The 20,000-nt window shown below is 40.9% G+C and overlaps 1 long non-coding RNA gene across 4 annotated transcripts in view; it reads right to left on the reverse strand.

The window, feature by feature from the left end:
* Positions 1-20,000, reverse strand: part of LOC135109251 (uncharacterized) — a 128,784-nt gene that overhangs the window by 6,494 nt on the left and 102,290 nt on the right. For 2 of the 4 annotated variants that reach the window (XR_010272626.1, XR_010272628.1), the window contains exon 3: positions 9,350-9,461. The exons of the other annotated variants lie outside the window; for them this stretch is intronic. This is a non-coding gene — a long non-coding RNA (uncharacterized LOC135109251). The remainder of the gene's footprint in view (positions 1-9,349; positions 9,462-20,000) is intronic. 4 annotated transcript variants of the gene reach the window in all.

The raw sequence follows: 20,000 nt of genomic DNA on the forward strand, positions 1-20,000 counted from the left end.
CTGAAATTTCACAAGTGGCTGGGAAGCATAATTGTTTGTGACAGATATTTCCTGTAAGCTTTGACCATAAACCTCAAATTAGCAACACCAGAGTAACATGATGGAGTGTTTATATTATTAAAGAGGCAGCATCTTGAAAAGTAATTAGCGTTTTGAGAGAGAGAGAGAGAGAGAGAGAGAGAGAGAGAGAGAGAGAGAGAGAGAGAGAGAGAGAGAGAGAGAGAGAGAGAGAGAGAGAGAGAGAGAGAGAGAGAGAGAGACGCTCCATAATTAATGTGCCCTGCCACTCTAAAAATAATGAATGAAATAATGAATGAACTTGAAGCCTTAAAACTTCTATCAATTAAACTTGGGAACTCGGAAATAGGCAGCTGAAAAAAAAGCAAGACACGACCATAATGGATTAAGAAGCCAGATAATAAATAGCATTGAAGATCATTTTAACATACATCAGGACCTCTTACGCCTACAACTGACAAGTAAAAGCTACAGAACACGTGAGATATTAGGACAGGAACATAGAAAAATGAGGGAAGTTATACGAAAGTACCAGGCCTATACGTGGCAGTCCTTGTATAAAGCATGCCTATCTTTTTCAGCCCATCACTCCTTTCCATAAATTTATCTAGTCTTTCAAAACTCTTCCTCGGATCGCTACTAAGATAGAATAAAAAGTAACATGGAATAATAAAATGTAAAAAAGATATACTAAATCGGTGAGACATAAACATAGATCTGAGAGAATAGAAGCAAGTATTATTTTTTTTTCAGCAAAGATATAAATGAAAAACAATTACAAGATCTAATAAAACTCATAATGACGCCAAATTTAATGAGACGTGAACATGAGTAAATACAAGAGAATAGAATAAAGAAACATTAGTCACAAAACTACATATTAATAAAAGTATATCTACAGTATCAAAACTCAAACTTAATCTCCCTTGCCGTATTGTAATTGTTAGTTTCTTAATGAAGGGAGTTATATTTATTCTTTTTTTTATCGTGTTATCGTATTATCTTATAGTTGCATTTTTCCATTCTAACTCTCCAGCTGGTTTCCATGGCGACTTACATCACAGGCTTCACTGCGGCATAACTTAGCTTGGCTTCGTCAAGGAGTGAAATTATTTTCTAAGAAATTTTGATCGCTGTTGTAAGGACAAAAAAAACCTTGCCTGGCCAACATCTTCACAATTTTGTAATCACAGTATATTTTTATACGTAAATTGTGTCACATAATCGGAGAAAAAAATATCGGGAACAGATAACAATGCAGAAAGTGAAAAGTAGAGAAATAAAGTTGTTGCATTAAGATTAAGACAAGCAACGTTAAAATAAAGGAGCAGATGATCTACACCTCCTGCATTAAAATGCTGAGCAGTAAGATGTGAGAATGAGTGTGTGTTGAGACTCAGATAGCGAGGAAGTTGACAGGAGAGGTTACGATGAGAGAAACTAGTAAGAAATGATCAAGCGAGTGGAAAATCTATAATAAGTGTCGAGGAAAAAAAATAGTTATATCAGCTACATTGCTATGAAGACCTGCCAAGAATAGTGGCTACAAGACTGCTGCTGACCAAACACAGGAAGACTGGAGAAAGATATGTATCGAAGGGAAGGATGTCAGAGCTTAGCTACAGATAAGAAAAACTGTTTTCTCACACGAAAGAAATATCTTTAACCGGGAAAAAATGAAGATCAACCAAGGGACGAGACAAGGAGATTGTTTTTAAAATGCTGATCCGAAATTTGTATTATTCAGTAAAATAGAGAGTTTAGGGCACACGGTTTTCAACAGTTGAGGCTGCTTTATTTTGACAGTGCGTTATTGTCTTCAGAGAAAAAAAGTTTTCTTGGACAACTGCTCTTAATGTCTTGAAAAATCCACCTGCATTTTCCATTGCTCAAGTAGCGGCCTGAAAATTCATTGCAGTAAATAAATGTGTGAATCTTTTGTGAAGAGTCCTCAAGATTGTCCACCAACAGCGAGGTCATAATTATTTTGTGAAACAGAAGTGCGGTTGGTAATAAGATAAAAGATCTTTTATGGGATAGAAACTTTGAAACCAGTAGTGTCCGGCGTCATTAAATAAACTCACTTCTTGCAAGACGATTCACTTGTATATAAAGACACGCATCATAATGAACACATTAAAAATTAATGAATGAATAAATACATAGACAAACAGCAAATAAACACACACACACACACACACACACACACACACACACACACACACACATTCAAGCCACAAATATTCAGGAATTACTTCACACTACCAGTGAGTCAACTGAGTCTTTCCTGCTGGTTTTCACAGGTTTAGGTTGTGCTTACAAGGGGCTGCAGAATCAGCACGCACAGCAGGTCAGAAAAGAAGCATATGACAGATCAGAGTAGAGACATGCTTCATGCAGGCATGGCACGAGCTCTGCTGCGAGTGGGGCATGCTGCAGGACTAGACTGAATTGGAACATGATGCTATGAAGAGGCTTGGCATAAGCTGCTGGCTTATATTGGCATGCTGCAGGGCAGGGATGAAACACACTGCCTACGAGGATGACATATGCTGCTTGGGAAGTTTGAATATGGCGATGTGCACGAGTGATACAGAAGCAGGTCAATTCTGACATGTTGGCTGGAAATGAGATATGTTGCTGGTAGGGTTAAGAAAGGCTGCAGGAGAAGGCTGACACGTGTTGCAGGGCCAGGACGGAACATATTCTTGGGCAGTGTTGGGGCATGATCCAGGACAGGAGTGGAAGGTGAGGCAGAATACAGGGTCGGGTACTCTGCAGGCTTCAGAGACATGCTGGGATAAAACATTTCTGGGGCGTGATGGTGAACTGCAGTGGCGTATGCTGAAGACAGTACTTATGCTGAGTTATATTGCGAGATAGTCTTGGATACGAACATTACACAAATTTATGGATGACAATGATAGGTGGAAATAGGTAGTTATGTTTATCATGGGGGACAGCCACGTGTAGGCCTGAAGACTTCTTGCAACTTCCATTATTTTCATGTTCTTATGTTCTTATATGCTGCAAGCCAGGTTAGGAAATACTGCAAGACAGCGTTTGGATGTGCATGATGTGATTTACTGAGAGAGACGACTGAGAAATACGTGGTGGAACATACTGCAGGTGTGATCATGCTTCACGGTAAAGGTGGGGGGGGATGAGAAATGCAATGTGTATGGCGCAGGACACGAATGACGACGCAGGAATTAAATATTTAGTTCTGATGATAATTAAACGACATTTAGTTACTCAAGACTATATACATTTTTTTTCTCAGTGTGTGTGCCGTGTGCTGTATTGGCGAGACACATCCCGTCAGTCAGCCGAAGTGAGGCGCAGGTAATATAACGTTGCAGTTAAGAAATAAAATCCGCGCATCCACTAAATAAATTAAGAAAACAAATATATGCTAGCAACAATATATTTAATGGAACGCTAAGTGACTTTTTGATACAGGAAACTGACACAAAAACAATAAAACTTCGTAGCAAAAAAAGTCTTCTAATCTTTATACAGCACCAGAAGAGAGGCAGTGCTGTCCTGTCACGCCCCCGCCACGCCACACCCCTGGAGTGCCATCAGGCTGCCCCGGGGCTGAGAGAGAGAGAGAGAGAGAGAGAGAGAGAGAGAGAGAGAGAGAGAGAGAGAGAGAGAGAGAGAGAGAGAGAGAGAGAGAGAGAGAGAGAGAGAGAAATTTACTGATAGAAAAAAAGAAAATAAGGAAAACTACAAGAAGCCATCAGGCATACACGTGGCAGTCCCTGTATGCAACATTTACACTAGAAAGAATATTGAAAAAAAATTCAAGAAGGTGTAACTCAAACAGAACAGTGACAATGATGGTGAACACTAACAGTTACAAACAGTCGGTACCCACGCTCCTCATGTGCTCCCCTTGTGCCCTCTGAGCCTGTAACCGGTTATGCCCCAGACGCCCCGGCACAGTTGCCTCCCCTATGTGACTCCAGGTGCTCATTTGACTGCTTCCACCAGTGAGGGCAAAGGGGCAGCTGATATGGAGAGGCCAAAGCTTCCTCACCCTATCTCAAAATTCAACGTATGCCAGAAGGGGATGAAGGTAACTTCTTTTTTTTTTTCTTTTTTAATGTAAGAGGAGTAACGGCCTAGGAGGAAAAAAAAAAAAAAGACTGGGGAAGGGAAAAAAAAGTCTAAATCAACAGTCAAATAGATTATCCAAAATTTGAGGGTAAGTGTCTTGATTCCTCCCTCTTGAAAGTGCTCAAGTCATAAGAAGGTGAAATACAGAAGCAGGTATGGAGTTCAGAGTTTACCAGAAAAGGGATGAAAATTGAGAGTACTGGTTAATTCTTGCATCAGAGAGGTGGACAGAATAGGGTTTCATGCTCATTACGTAATATGATCAGCTATTACAAGTCAGAGGGAGGACAAGAGACAGCCCTAATAGTCTTCAAGTGTAGTGTTATCTGTCAGCAAGTTTTATAATCTCGTCTGTCTACTTCATGCTTGTCTTCTTCTATGTGTCCTCTGTGAGTCTCTGTCTAAGAACGTTTTATTCCATTTGCTGTATGATCATCCAGTGAAATATTCTATCTCTTTATTTATTCTCTATAACCAAATCTTTAAACTCTCATAATTTTTTTTTTTGCACCAAGAGATCATAGGAGCTTAATATGCTATCAAGTGTAAGACGTTTTGGGAATACGAAAGAAATCCATCATTGACATAGCATTGGTGTATACAGCTGTGACATTCTCATAAATTTCTCTTCTGCATCACGAGGTCATAGCAGCTTTTTTTTTTTCTACTCGGTGTAAGCCATTTTAGGAATACAAGAGAAAACAGTACATGAGGTAATTCAAAATGTCAACCCAACAAACTACATATATAAGAAGGTATAAGGTAGTGATCATGTAGGAGCTATTACTTGTACTGAAAAAAGAAAAAAAAAATCTGGAGGTAATTAAACGCAAGGAGTGAAGGAGTGTCTTAGAGAGAAGCAAGGTGATGTATAAGAGCTACGGCTATCAGGACAGGCAGAAGTAGATACACGTGATCATGTAGAAGTTTTGAGATGAGACTCAGTGGAAATGATAGGAGGAACAGTGAGCGTCTGAAAGAGAGAAGAACCATGTGAGCTGCGGCCACGAAGACAAAGATGCTTAGTCAAGTGTAAACCTTCCATATGCACATTCCAAGGACGTGAAGACGGAGAGATACTGAAAAGAGAGTGTCTAGGAGAAAAAGGAAACAAATGCGATGTGTGTGTGAGCTAAGGGAACAAAAGAAAGGATGCTTAGTCAAGTGTAAACCCTCCACAAACACATTCCGAGGACATGAAGGTGCAGGCAACACGAAGAAGCTTAAAGGCAACAAGCACATGAGATTAAGGAAGCGTAAAGAAACATTCAAGAAAATGACACGCACAAACCAAGAGATAAGGAAGACGAAGGAAGTCGAAGGTGACGAGAAAAGAGGGAGGAGGCAGGCTGACAGGTAGAGAGCAAAATACCCAGAAACGCCTCACTCCAAACGCTGCAAAGAACACAATGGCCGTCATATGCAAGATAAACAGAAGCAAGGCAGAGGCGTCGGGAGCAGGTAAGCCTCTGCCAGGTAAGGGAGGGTACGGGGAGGACCCACCAGGTAGAGGCACATTCAGGTAGACGAGAGAAAATGGGAGAGGACTGTGGGGGTAGGGGAGGCTGATACAATGGTAGACAGGCGGGGATGGGTAGGGAGCGGGGGGGGAAAAGAAGGGGGGTCGGGAGGGATTATGAAGAGAGGGTTGAGGGGGGGAAGGGGGAGTGTGCGAGGGCCGGCCTAATACCGTCCCCGCGGCAACTACTGGCCGGCCATCTTGTTGTGGCTTGAAGGGGGGAGCGGCGGGGGGATCGGAGAGAGGGAGAGAGAGAAAGAGAGAGGGAGAGACGGTGAGGGGGGGATGGAGGAGGGAGAAGTGGGGGGGGAAAAGAGAGGTCCGGTCATCAGCAGCTTCCGTCATCTCTCCACCCACTCTCTCTCTCTCTCTCTCTCTCTCTCTCTCTCTCTCTCTCTCTCTCTCTCTCTCTGAGCACGGGGCGGGCACTGGCGGACGGACTAGGCTTCTCTCTTTCTCCAGCTCTCTCTCTCTCTCTCTCTCTCTCTCTCTCTCTCTCTCTCTCTCTCTCTCTCTCTCTCTCTCTCCGCTGCTCTCGCTCCCCACGCGGCTCCTCACTCTTTTCCTTCCTCTTTAGTGCCGCCCCCCGCACCACTGTCACCAAGGCGGGAGGACACGCCTCCTCCCGCGCGCCGCCGCCACCAGGCCGCCGCTCCCCGGGCACCCAAGCCAGGTGGTAACATAAACAAACCAGCCAAGATCGTGTCTCATCATGCTGAATGTCATGCGCCACTTGGCATCGTCCTTACAGATTTAGGGAAGTTTACGGCAATGGTAGATCACTGTCAATCTAGCGAGGACTGAGTGTCTGTGTGTGTGTGTGTGTGTGTGTGTGTGTGTGTGTGTGTGTGTAGGGAGGGTACATAGAGGAAAAGATATGCTCAATTGTAGGTACGGATGTGTAGGGACGGAGAGACTGACAGACAGACAAACAGAGAGAGAGAGAAAGAAAGGGAAGGAAAGAAAATAGTAATATAATTACGAAAATCAACAGAATGATTATAATATACGTAACAGAACGAGTTTAGTGGTATTATTATTATCATTATTATTATCATCATTATCATTATTATTATTATTATTATTATTATTATTATTATTATTATTACTATCATCATTATCATCATTACTATCAACACATTAGTATAGTAGATATGATACAGCGCCAAACTTTAAAAAAATAGATACCCATATACCCAGAGAGAGAGAGAGAGAGAGAGAGAGAGAGAGAGAGAGAGAGAGAGAGAGAGAGAGAGAGAGAGAGAGAGAGAGAGAGAGAGAGAGAGCCAGACGAACTAGGAAAGAAAGAAGCCTCACGAACAAAGATAAAGACACAAAACAAGAGCAAAAGAGAGAAACCGAGAGAGAGAGAGAGAGAGAGAGAGAGAGAGAGAGAGAGAGAGAGAGAGAGAGAGAGAGAGAGAGAGAGAGAGAGAGAGAGAGAGAGAGAGAAGGGAGCGTCCGAGAAGCCGTGCGTGCGGGAGGAGGGAAGGCCGAGGGCTGAGGAGGGACGGAGGTCGGTGGGAAGGGAAGGCGGGTGGGGAGGGAGGGAGGGAGGGAGGGAGGAAAGGCCTGCTGCCGTAATGGAATGCTAAGTCGGTCTGGCTGGAGGCAACAAAATGGCCGGTGTCTTGGTGTGCGGCCATCCAGAGAGGGAGGCAAGGAGGGAGGGAGAGAGGGAGAGAAGGGAGAGGAGGGTGGGTAGGGAGGGTCGGGTAGGGAGGAGGAATAGCCGAGGGAAGATGAGGAAGAGGTTGACGTGGGTGCTGGTGAGGAAGAGCGGAAAGGAACACTAGTGAAAACAAAGGAAGAACAAAGGGTATAAGGAGGTGGAGGGAAAGAAGAGGAAGAAGAAGAAGAAGAAGAAGAAGAAGAAGAAGAAGAAGAAGAAGAAGAAGAAGAAGAAGAAGAAGAAGAGAAAGAACAAACAAACAGAGGGAAAGGGAGAAAGAAAGAAAGAAAGAAAGAAAGAAAGAAAGAAAGAAAGAAAGAAAGGGAAGAAGTAAAGGAAGGAAAAAAGAAGGAAAGAAAAGAAAAATGAAAAGTGTTGTCGGAGTAAGTTTTTTTTGATATGCATGTAGTGGTTGGGAGAGAGAGAGAGAGAGAGAGAGAGAGAGAGAGAGAGAGAGAGAGAGAGAGAGAGAGAGAGAGAGAGAGAGAGAGAGAGAGAGAGAGAGAGAGAGAGTGAAAAAGACGAAGACGAAAAAATAAAAATAAAAATTAAATAAATATATGTAGGGGACGAGCAGCCACACCTCTTAAAGAAAATGCTTCTCACTGTCAGAAATAAAGAATAAATGAAAAACAAACAAACTCGAGCGCAATAAAAAAAAAAAGAATACTGAGATATAAAAACAATAAATCAAAGAATCAACATCTTTCTAAGAGTTTTTCGATTACCTTATAAATATCTCAATGGAAAATCACGTGAATCAAAGACGTCTTAAGGAAAAAATAAATAAACAAAAGATACAAAATATAAAAACAAAAAGAAGTAGAACTAATATCCTTCTTAGAGTTCCAGCATAAATTTCCTACTGCAAAATTCTGACTGCGAAGGAAATCTCAAGAAACTGCAAGGAATATAAGAGGCACAATTGAGCAACACACTAGGCAGACCATTCAACTCGACAAGACAGGAGCGAGAAAGTCTGGAATATGAAACAAGCACTGGCAAGACACAATACAGAGAGGAAGGTAAGATGTAAGGTTGCATTCACAAAGTGTCATGCTCCTAGTCTCTACTACTGTTGATATGTTGCCTTATTAGAAGTTACTGGTGTTTTCAAGGACGTTTTCATTATTGTAGTGATAGTTTAACAAATATTTTACACCTTAATTAGAGAAAAAAACATGCATGAGAACCTGAATTACTATGTTAGTGGCATTTAAAAAGTCCTTATAAGAGAACTGTATAAGAATATAGACCATGATATTAGCAAGTTAGTGAAAAGACAGCACGATAACAAGACAAAGACTGAAAGTAACCAAGAGAACCTTATAGGAAGACGCCCTTGCACACTTTCATGACACAGAAAACACAAACGAGGGAGAAACAGAGAAAGATAAGAAACTACCAACACAACAATGAGTTATAGCAAGCAAATGATGACAGAAAGACATTAAGACAGACAGACAGAGACGAGCAGTGACCAGAATCTTACATGGAGACGCAAATTCATTCTTTCATAGCCACAGAAAAAAATCAGACAAGAATAAATAGAGATGAGATCCTGAGAAGACACAATACCGAGTTATAGGAAGTGTGATGACGGCAAGACATTAAGACAGAAAGACATAGACGTGTAGTAACCAGAAGCTTGGATTTAGACGTCCCATTTATACTTCTATACAGAAATAAAACACATAAGGATTAGACGGAGGAAAGAACCTACCATGACAGAATTATGAGTTACAGGTACCAAGGAAGTGATGACGGACAGTATTGGCGGAAAGACACTAAGACAGAAGGAAAGTCTCGTACCTAGGAGCCACGACCCTACATGGAGACGCCCACCCTTCCATGCAGAACACAATGGGAAACACTACGAGGGAGAAACAGACAAAGATATCTCTATAGGCAATAAATCCTTTGTCATATTACTGCATGAATCCGGGTGCAAAGAATAAGGTAAAGTTGACCAAAGGAATCACCTCATTAATTCTCCTGATTAGCGTAAGACTCACCTGCGTCTCTCGAGTGGAAAATGGCCTTCAAACAGGTGAGCAGGTGAGGAGCTCCGTAATTAGAAGAAACTTGCCACCTTTGATCTCCAGACAGGTAAGGGTGTTGCTCCTCCTGGCGGTGGTGGTGGTTGGTGAAGGGATATGGATGTTTAAATGACTGGATGAAAGATGGAAGGAAGGAAGGAAGGAAGGAAGGAAGGAAGGAAGAAGGAAGAGAAGAGAAGGACAGTAGGAATGTGAAGGAAAATAAGAGAAGAAAGAGAGAAGGAATAAAAGGACAAAGAAATCAAGAGGTAGTAAGATAGGAAGGAAAGAACAAAGAAAAGTGGAATTGATAATAACGAAGGGAGGATGGGACAAAATAAAAACAGGGAAGTCGAGTAAAAAAAAAAAAGAGAAGCAATGAAGGGAGGAAGTGAGGAAGGGAGAGAAAAAAAGAAAAGAAAATAAAGCGTAATCACAAAAGGAAAATAACATAACAAAACAAAATAACAAACCGACAACGATACACGGGAAGGAGAACGAGGCCGTGCATAATTAATCACTGCCACTAAATGACAACAACAACAACAACAACAACAACAACAACAACAACAACGAAGCGCAAATTACAAGGAAAGAAAAAAGAGACAAACAAAAAAAAAAAAAAAACGGCAAATAAGAAAGAAAATAAGATGAAGCAGAGCCAAATGTGAACTGAGAAATAGGTAAATGGAGGGAAGAGGGGAAGGGAGGAAGGTTTGGGTAATGAAAGAGGATGAGGGGGAAAAACAAGTAAACGTGAAGGAGGAGGCGGGACGAAGCCTTGGATAATGAAAGAGGTTGGGAGAGAACACTTCCACCTCGCCTTGCCGCACTAATGCATGCTGGGAGGGGAAAAATCAGGGAGTGCTCATAGACAAGACACGAGACCCAACGATAAGCAACGTGCGGGGAAGGAAACATGCGTAATCTTTGCTAATAACAAAGGCCATTACAGATAGCAGTTAAGCCCTTATAGACAGCAATACAAATCTTCCCAAATACATATATTACTAAAGACTCATTATAAATAGCAACTGAAAGCCTGCACAGTTAGCAATAAAGACTCCTTATAGATAGCAATATATAACATTCTAACATACGGAGAGCGAAAAAAGATTCCATATAGCTACCAATGAAAAGGCCTTATGATAGAAATATATAGCTTTTTCACATAATAATAAATAAGGATTCCAGTAGCCCTCAAAGACATCAATCAATAGGTAGTCCTTACAGTGCTCTTAAAGGATCAAAACACATTAATAGTTTAGAATGACATGCTTTCTTTTCTTAGAGTGATCCGCTTTTTTTTCTCTACGAACTTAAGAAAACTGGAGGAGCTACTCAGACTGATATAAACGCAAATAGGAATCACCAAAACATGCAATTATTTTTTTACAGGCAATTCTATCTGTTCCAAATCATCTGTACAAGAGAAAGTCCCCAGAAATGAGACAAGGTGATAATTACTGTTTGTTTTAGCTAAAGAGAACTTAACAAGATGACACATTTGTAATTTACGGGTCATTAAACTAAACTCAGATTGATATAAATGCGAGTAGGAATTACCAAAACATGCAATTTATTCATTTACAGGCAATTCCATCTGTCCCAAATCACCTGTAGAAGAGAAAACCCCAGGAAATGAAGCAAGATGTTAATTACTGCTTGTTTTAGCCTAAGAGCTCAACTAGATGACATATTTGTAAATTACCGGTCATTACGCGGTCATAAACGAAAGAAAAATCACATGTAATATAGAAAGGCTCGGGAAAGGAAGCCAAGTAAATATGAAACAGTGGTGATACTGGTTACCTTTACTTTCACCTTCACCTTTGTATCTTCGACTTGTCTGTACGTTTGAGGAACAGCATTATGAGTAAGCTTTCTTCTCCCATTTTTTTTTCTTGGGCCGGTACCTCCACTAAAAAAATCAAGCTATTGCAGACAACAGGAACCTCAAAAGACAGTACCACGTTCATTACCATTTGCCATAAAGTCCATTCCTGACAAAGAAGAGTCATAGGGACAACACAATTCATGCAGCGCGAGGGAGCAGTCTTTCTCTGGCAGTATCAAGGACTAATGACACTTCAGCACTGGTAATCACTACGTCAAGCAGCAAGCACCACAGGAAATCATCGCATATAAGTGTTAGTTGCGAATAAGCAAAGGAAAGCATACTCATGATTAACTGCAAGGCGAGGATGACTGGAGCTAGAAATGCGACAGGTGGTAATAAGCAGAATAAACCTGACACGTGATTAGCTCTGATTTCTAAAGGCAAGGACGAAAAAAGGAAAATATTAGACGCACACATCTGTCATCATTAGGAAGTTATCCAAAAAATAAGGGAAATAATAACTAGCCATCTATAATCAAAGTTTCACAAATCTTTTAATCTTCATAAAACTTACACAATAACCTCCATTTTCTATATATGATGACTTTTCCTGGACTATTTTCCTCCTAGCACTCCAAAATAACTTCTAAAACTCCCTCATATTCCCTCCAAAGGCGCGGCTTCTTTTACAAGCCCACAAGAAACAGAAAGTTAAGTGAATTTTTCAAGCTTCATCAAATACAAGAACCTTAATTTTTTTCTGTACAATTACCTCCCTTGGATTCTCTATCTACTAATACTCCAAAATAACCCTTATAACTCCCTCATATTCTCTCCAAAGGCGCGGCTCTTTTACAAACCTACAAGAAACAGTAACTTTTTTTATGAATCTTTAAAACTTCAATAAACAAAATAAACTCGATTTTCTATGGACACTTACTTTCCGTGGATCCTTCTTCCCCTAACGCACTCTAAAATAACCTTTAAAACTCCTTCATATCCCTTCTAAAGACTCTTCGTCCCCTTACAAGCTCACAAGAAGCAGCGACCCCTTCCTACACCCAATTTATGGCACCAAGTCCCGTACACCTGAGCACCGCACCTGTAGGAGCACACGCGCACCCTCAGACACATTGGCCCTCTTCAGGCAGCCGTTAGGGAGTCGTGGTGGCGATCTGGCCGCCTCTTCGTCCCCCTCCCTGACCCGCATGGCACTTCACACGTCACCTTACTCTTCGTCATTGCCTTCGTCTTGCAGGTGTTACTGAAGGGCTGAGACCTGTGTGTGTGTGTGTGTGTGTGTGTGTGTGTGTGTGTGTGTGTGTGTGTGTGTGTGTGTGTGTGTGTGTGTGTGTGTGTGTGTGTGTGTGTGTTTTGTTACTCTTTAGAAATATGAATTCTGAACGAAAAAATGGCAGCATAAATTCGCACTTTCAAAAGAAAAAAGAAAAGAAAAGAAAAGAACTAGTTGAGGTCTTTTATTTTCTCTCTCTTACAGAAAAATCATTAAATTTCATCGAGTTCCGAAAAAATCAGGAGAGACTACCATGAGAATTTCCTGATTCTTGAGCCACCAGGGAGTGTGATATCCAAGAATTCTTTTCCATGTTGAATCCCGCCTCCCCTCAGAGGTCAGGGAGCTGCAGAAAAACCTCACTGTTATTCCAGGTCTGCATGTGTGATTGGGTGGACGATTCGCGCTCAACAATGCTTTATATGGCATTAGTATTCCACAGATTCGACATTGCAAAAGGTCCCTCATCCTGAAGTAGCTACAGCAGGAGGTGTCATCGTGCTGGTCAAATGTAGAGCAACTTTCATTCACTTCCACTGTTTTGTCTTTCTTTCCTCAGTTTGAAGTACTTTGATATGCCCAAATTTTCCTTGCAATGTAAGAAACATAAGAAAACGCAATATTTGGCAATTGATACGCTCAACAGATCAAACGGTTTAAGATTGAAGGAAAATATATAACATAGTAGAAGCAGAAGTTTACTCTCGTCTTTTTTCGTCCACGACTGTACATTGGACGTTTAAGATTGAAGGAAAATATATAATACACTAGAAGCGGAAGGTAACCCGACTTATTTTTTTGTCCACGACTGTACATCGGAGGTTTAAGATTGAAGGAAAATATATAACACAGTAGAAGCAGAAGGTTACTGGACTTTTTTTTGCCATCGCCTGTACATTTGAGATTTCCATGGCAGGGATTTTTTGAGACATTTGTGGTGCTGAGGGTGAGGCGCGCTCTCCGTAATGCGTCAGGGGACTGGTGACCTTAAGGGACGCGTATGCAATCAAGATGGTGAACAGAACACATTCTCTTAAAAATCTCATGCTTGTTCTTTTTATCTCGAGTTGGAGCGATATTTTTCTTCTTCCTGCCGGAGGGACTCAAAGATGTGTTAGTTTTGATTAAAAGGATTCAAGGAAAGGATATAAATGTGTGTCTGAAAGTGTTAGCAGCAGCCAGGAGTTACACAGTGCCTCGCTAAACATCACATCCTGTGCCCTTCAGGTCCGCTCGCTGGCGTCTATGATATGTATAAATGAATGAGCGAATGAATAAGCGAATATATGAATAGATGAACACAAAAATAAATGAATGAATGAGTAAATAAGTAAATAAATAAATAAATAAATAAATAAATAAATAAATAAATAAATAAATAGACAAATAAATAAATAAATAAAAATGAAAGAGTTGTGGTTTTGGGGGTAAAGAATAGAAAAAAACAGCTCCTGACAAAATGTAAGCGCTTTAATTCATTGAAAATTAAACAACTCCCATCGCATTCTCGTTCCTCTAAAGAGGTGTTAGATAAGTTTATTTTATACAGAACTGTCTTCTTGAAGGTGCTGCGAGGAAAAAGAAGAAAAATAGTAGGTTATAATTAAACAAAAACATATAATCCAAAGTTACTTGAAATATTTATTCATCTTATTCTTACATGAGCCACGTGTCGAATATTTCCTCAAGCAATTATGTTATTCACTAAATGTTCACCTACATTATCAAAAAGTTCCTTGAAATATTTATTTACTAATTCTTCCACAAACCACATGTCGAGTATTTCCTTAACCCATTACGATACTAACGAAATATTCCCTGCTATATTTCAATCCATTCTTAAATTATTCAAAAGAAGGTTGAAACATTTACTCGACTTAATCTTACATAAATCACATGTCTCTTATTTTACGATGAATTCCTTAACCCATTACGAAATTAACTAAATGTTCCTTGTTATAATTCATCCTATTCTTACATCAACTAAATAACGCAAGCATAATTTTACTAGACCTTATATCATAACAAACAAACACTTTCCACCACACACACATTCACCATATTCTCATATAACAACCATTGCTATATATACATACACATCTCTCAGAAGCCATCTTTATTTTACTCCACTTACCCGATTCCCACAAGTGAGTAATAGAACAAGTACTGGAAGGGGAGGGAAAAAAAATCTGGAATCCTGCCAAAGGTATTGAAAATTACACCAGAGTGATATGGAAGCCGTGCACTCATCACTCAGAATAGGTAACCAGGGAGCGAGGTCTGGGTAATAACACGCACCAGGTCTCCAGGTTTTATAATTGGAAAATGTTTAAGTGAACGGGCCTTGTCTTATCCTGGCGGCACACACACACACACACACACACACACACACACACACACACACACACACACACACACACACACACACACACACACACACACACTCTCTCTCTCTCTCTCTCTCTCTCTCTCTCTCTCTCTCTCTCTCTCTCTCTCTCTCTCACTCACTTTGAAAAATATATTAAAGAGGCAAAAAGAAAGTGAGAGTAAAGAAAGTAGAGAGAGAGAGAGAGAGAGAGAGAGAGAGAGAGAGAGAGAGAGAGAGAGAGAGAGAGAGAGAGAGAGAGAGAGAGAGAGAGAGAGAGAGAGAGAGAGAGAGCCACACGTAAAGGCTACAAATAACTAATCAAATATTCTCAGGTATCAATGCAAAGGTCATACCGTCGCCAGCAGTCCTTTGTGGCAGCGTACGCCAGCTGGAAAAAAAATAAAAACAAGGCCAAGCGAGAAAATAAATAAATCAAGTGTAAGGTTAATCAAAGTAAAAGTAAAAATTAGGCTGAGAGAGAAAAATAAGCAAGTGTTAGGATGAATCGAAGCAGGATATTGGTTTAGATCAGGAAGAGTGACAGGAATTTTGTGCCCAAGGAATATTGTTTCCGAAAAATCTGATGCCCCGAGATCGTAATGTTCCAAAAATTAGCTGAAAAGAATCAAATAAAAAAAATATACAGAGAGCTCAAAAGAAACCAGCAGTGAAATGCCCCATAAATCTATTGGCCAAAACAATGTTCTGCCGAGATAATTCAGTGGTCAAAGAAATTAATGTAAGAAGAAATTTAGACGCCCCGAAAATAATACCCAAGTGAAGACGCAGGAAGGACTGTACTGAAAACCTTTAGGAATTAATAAAGGTAGATGAACTAGAGGAGTAAAATCTATTATCATCCTTGAGTGTTTATATATTACTACTACAACAACGTGCTACCACTACTACTACTACTACTATTACTACTGAAGCACAACCCTCTCTAGTGTCTGAAGGTTCCTCTCGTCCCTCGGTTGCCATTACGCCGCCATTCCTCCTCTCAGAAACAACTCCCATTCAAACTAGTGCCATTCGCCTCTACAAGGATCGTTCACGTCTCAACTTCCTGAACAAATGGTAACTGCCAATACCACTCGCTGCCTTCCACGGAAACTGCAAGACCCACAACGGAAGTGAGATGGGTAGGGATAAAAAATGCACATAAATACGAGTCTGACAAAGGAGTTGAGATAAGAAAAGGGTATTTGTACTGAGAAAGTAAAATAAGAATAGAGAACATGTAAAGTTGATATAAAAACAGGGGAAAATTAAGTAAATTCGCATAGAAAACAGAATATCAATAAGAGAAATAAGAATATAGAACATGTAAAACTAAGATAAAGACAAAAAATCAAGTAAAATCGTATGAAAAATAGAAAATGATAGAAAATAATCGATAAGATATAGCAAAGAAATATATACATGATTTAGAAATTGTTCTTTGCCTCTCATTTGCTTCTCTGTCCCTTTCCTTGACTCTCCCTTCACTAACAAGGCATAAGTGCGCGTCAGGACCCCTTGTGCACCACCGCGCGACACTGAGTGCTCGCCGAACACACGCCGTTCACCCACACCACCTGCACGACTCCAATTAATCATCAGTATCATAAATAAATTAATCCTTACGTTAGTCGCTCTGGCAGACTCTCAAAAGAATCATGGGCTGTGAGAGTACCTGCAAACCTTGCATTCTCCCTCCTCTCAGTTAGCTGCCCTCTTTCTCCTCCTTCTCCTCCTAGTCCTCCTCCTCGTCCTCCTCCTCCTTCTCTGTCCGCCAGCCATTTCCTCAGGCGTTCGACTCCCTCAGACACGTCAATATAAGTTTACTTCACAAGTTGGCAATTACCTTGTCAAGGGGCAGGGGAAGGGTGCAGCAGCAGAGTGACGGCTGAAGTGTATCTTTAATCATGCTATTTGGCGCGTGTCAGGCAGCACGACGCGGCTCCCGAGCGACACTGTTCAGGCACTGACAGGGAAACAGTCGAGCAATCAAGCAGTACACAAGCGCGCGATCTTTTGTTCTGCTTCACGACCCCTTCATGGAGACTCGCTGCTCCAGTATTCAGAGAGTGATGAATCCTCCAGTGTAAAGGTAAAGACGCGGCCGGAAAGAACAGGTATTCTCTCTCTTTGTACGCTGGAGTTGTGACGGAAATATGGCTGGACGGCGCGTTTTTCTTGCCGTCGACGCTGTATAATATGATACGAGTAGGAACATATCGCTTTCCACCAGTTTAGTGTTAATACCCCGAGCAAGGCAGGGCTCAGCAACACTCTCTTACTTCCACCGGTGTTTCTTTCCCAGAGGATTCATATCAGTAACACACCAGACAACTACAGACTAAACGGAATATTTACAGTACAAGCATATACGAAAATTTGCCGTCTTTATTTCTTATGTACAAAGGCTAAAATGCTGCACGGAAGTGTTGACGCCATAATGTTGATTTGAGAGTATAAAGGTACACATACACAAAGGAAGCACAAACAGCAGCTGATATGTTGCCCCTTGCAAAGGTGTCTGTGAATTTAGTTACAATGAATGCTAGATTAAACAGTAAGAAGGGCGTTATTATTGATTTATTCCCTGTCTTTAATTCAAGTATGGAAGAATATAGTGTTTCAGCGTCTCACTCACGTATAAGAAAAGGGTAACTAATAATAACACCTGAAACTTAGAAAGGGAAATGAAAGTATATGAACTCAAGGAAGTAGCATGACTATTTCACCAATAAATTTCTGGTGGGTTAAGAAAAAGGAAGCAAAACAACAATAACGTCTACGCTTTACAGAACTAAAGGATGTTTCAGGTCTTAAGCGTCTTGAACTCGATTTAAGAAGAGAAGGGAAAATTACATTAACTTCTGAATATTACAAGTGAAGGCACAACAAATATGAATGCAAGAGCTTCATTATGTCTCACAATCATAGTTTTCTTAAATTTTCTCCAGCAGACTTCCAAAAAAATTAACAGGCAAGCTAATAAATGGATGGATGAATAAATAAATAAATACATAGGTGAGGAGGAGACTGTTTTTGCAAATATAGTCTATATTCTGAAGCATTTTTGTCTCGCTTAAGGACTATCTTCTCAAGAGCTAGATAGTTTATTATGTGGGTTTTAACAGATGTCTTCCCTACTGGCAGTGCAAATTCTTGTCAAACTATCATTAGAATCACGAAACTGCCCTTAAAAATCCCAATACCATCAACTATAGCATTTCAAAAAACGCCAATATAAGGCGCGAAACTTTTAAGAACACAAATATAAGCATTTCCGAACTAGATTTCAAGTATATGTATAAAAATGTCTCCACTGTGCAATATTTCGCTGCATCTCTCAACTCCTCCCTTTAGAATCCCAAGAACATCAACACCCATGTACTGTCCTCTTCCAAATATCATTCATAGCAACGGTCACTCAGTAGAAAAACCTGCATGACCAGTTTGATTTCATAGACTCCCTTGAGGACAATAGCCGGAGGTCAGGCAGCGGGGGACCTTCTGTAGGGAGAGTATTACCCAGGCAACCAAGGCAGAGTGTGTTGCCGCAGCGGAGTAAAGAACAGTCTACTCAGCTAGATGAAGGGCAGTTTGTCAAGCCCGAGTATCTGAGTATTGAGATATAGATACTTCACAGAGCAGGGAGATATACACACACACACGAAGGTACAGCCTCAATAAGAGACACCAATTAGAGCCTGAAGACAGAGACAGGCAATCTAAACTAGAGCTTCAAGACACAGAATATGAAAGATGTAGGTATTCTAAAACAGATTATGAAAATACAGACATAAACTTGCAGGTAGAGGCTCAAAGACTAACAACACCTTCATCAAGAGCCTCAAGAAAGACAAACAGACAGACATTTTTAATTAAACCTTCAAGGCACAAAGAAAACAAGATAGGGCTTCAGGAAACAGATAGACAGACAGACAGACATTCCACAGAGCACCAGTATACAAAACAGACACAGCACAGGCCATCAAGATACAGACAGACACAAACATCCCAGAAACTAAGACAAACAGACACTTCAAAACAAGACAAAAGCTATTCACTACTGCAAATATTACTATAGATAAATTTGTAGATGGAAAGACATGACCTACAGAAATAAAATGCAACAAAACACAGGGGAAGATTCACCTGCTAAACATCTCCTTAACCAAAACCCTTAAAAGGAAAATATAAAAAGGGGAACACATCGTTAAAATTAATCTTGTAAATCTGAAGAAATACCCCATGAAACCGATCGAACAAGGGAAGAGGGAGAGACGAGAAGAGGGAGAGGAGACGAGAGGAGAGGAGAGGAAGTAACAGGTGATAAAGTGCGAGGAGACGAGGAAGAGGGTAATTTTGGCCATCAAGGTTTAGGAGCAGGCGAGGGAGAAGATGAGCGACGACTAGGAGGAGGAGGACGAAGGAGGAGGAGATTGAGAGGGATAAATTGATACTGTGACAAGGTAATTTTCTAGATACTTGAGGCCATTGCTGTGTGGAGGACAAGGGGAGGAGTGAGGGAAGTGTGAGGGGGTAATGCGTAATGCGGCTCAGGAGAGTGGTTCCCTTCGCCCTCAGGAGGAAGGGAGGCTGAGGGAAGCGGGAAGCACCTCCGTCTGATGGAGTGACTCGCTTACTGACTGGGCGGCACACGGATGATCAAGGGATTGCGTCTTGGAGAGAGAGAGAGAGAGAGAGAGAGAGAGAGAGAGAGAGAGAGAGAGAGAGAGAGAGAGAGAGAGAGAGAGAGAGAGAGAGAGAGAGAGAGAGAGAGAGAGAGAGAGAGAGAGAGAGAGAGAGAGAGAGAGAGAGAGAGAGAGAGAGAGAGAGAGAGAGAGAGAATTACCTTCTCACTGCTACAATAATATCCCTTCCTTCACATACATCACATGCCATAAAAATCCCCACATTTCCTCTCAAGATAGGAAAGAAAAACAGCACCAATATTGCATCTAACGTACGATTTCTTTTCAAAATAAACTTTGCTTCTCTCTTCCTTGACAAGCATTAGATCGCTACTCCAGAATTTCGAACGTCTTCTACTAAGCTCTTGCCGCCAGTGAATTTCAACATCTATCATGACACTGGATGCAAAAAGGAGGGCATTCCTGTGCATTTAGTA

This window comes from Scylla paramamosain, chromosome 18, assembly GCF_035594125.1.
Source record: "Scylla paramamosain isolate STU-SP2022 chromosome 18, ASM3559412v1, whole genome shotgun sequence".
NCBI classification, from domain to species: domain Eukaryota; kingdom Metazoa; phylum Arthropoda; class Malacostraca; order Decapoda; family Portunidae; genus Scylla; species Scylla paramamosain.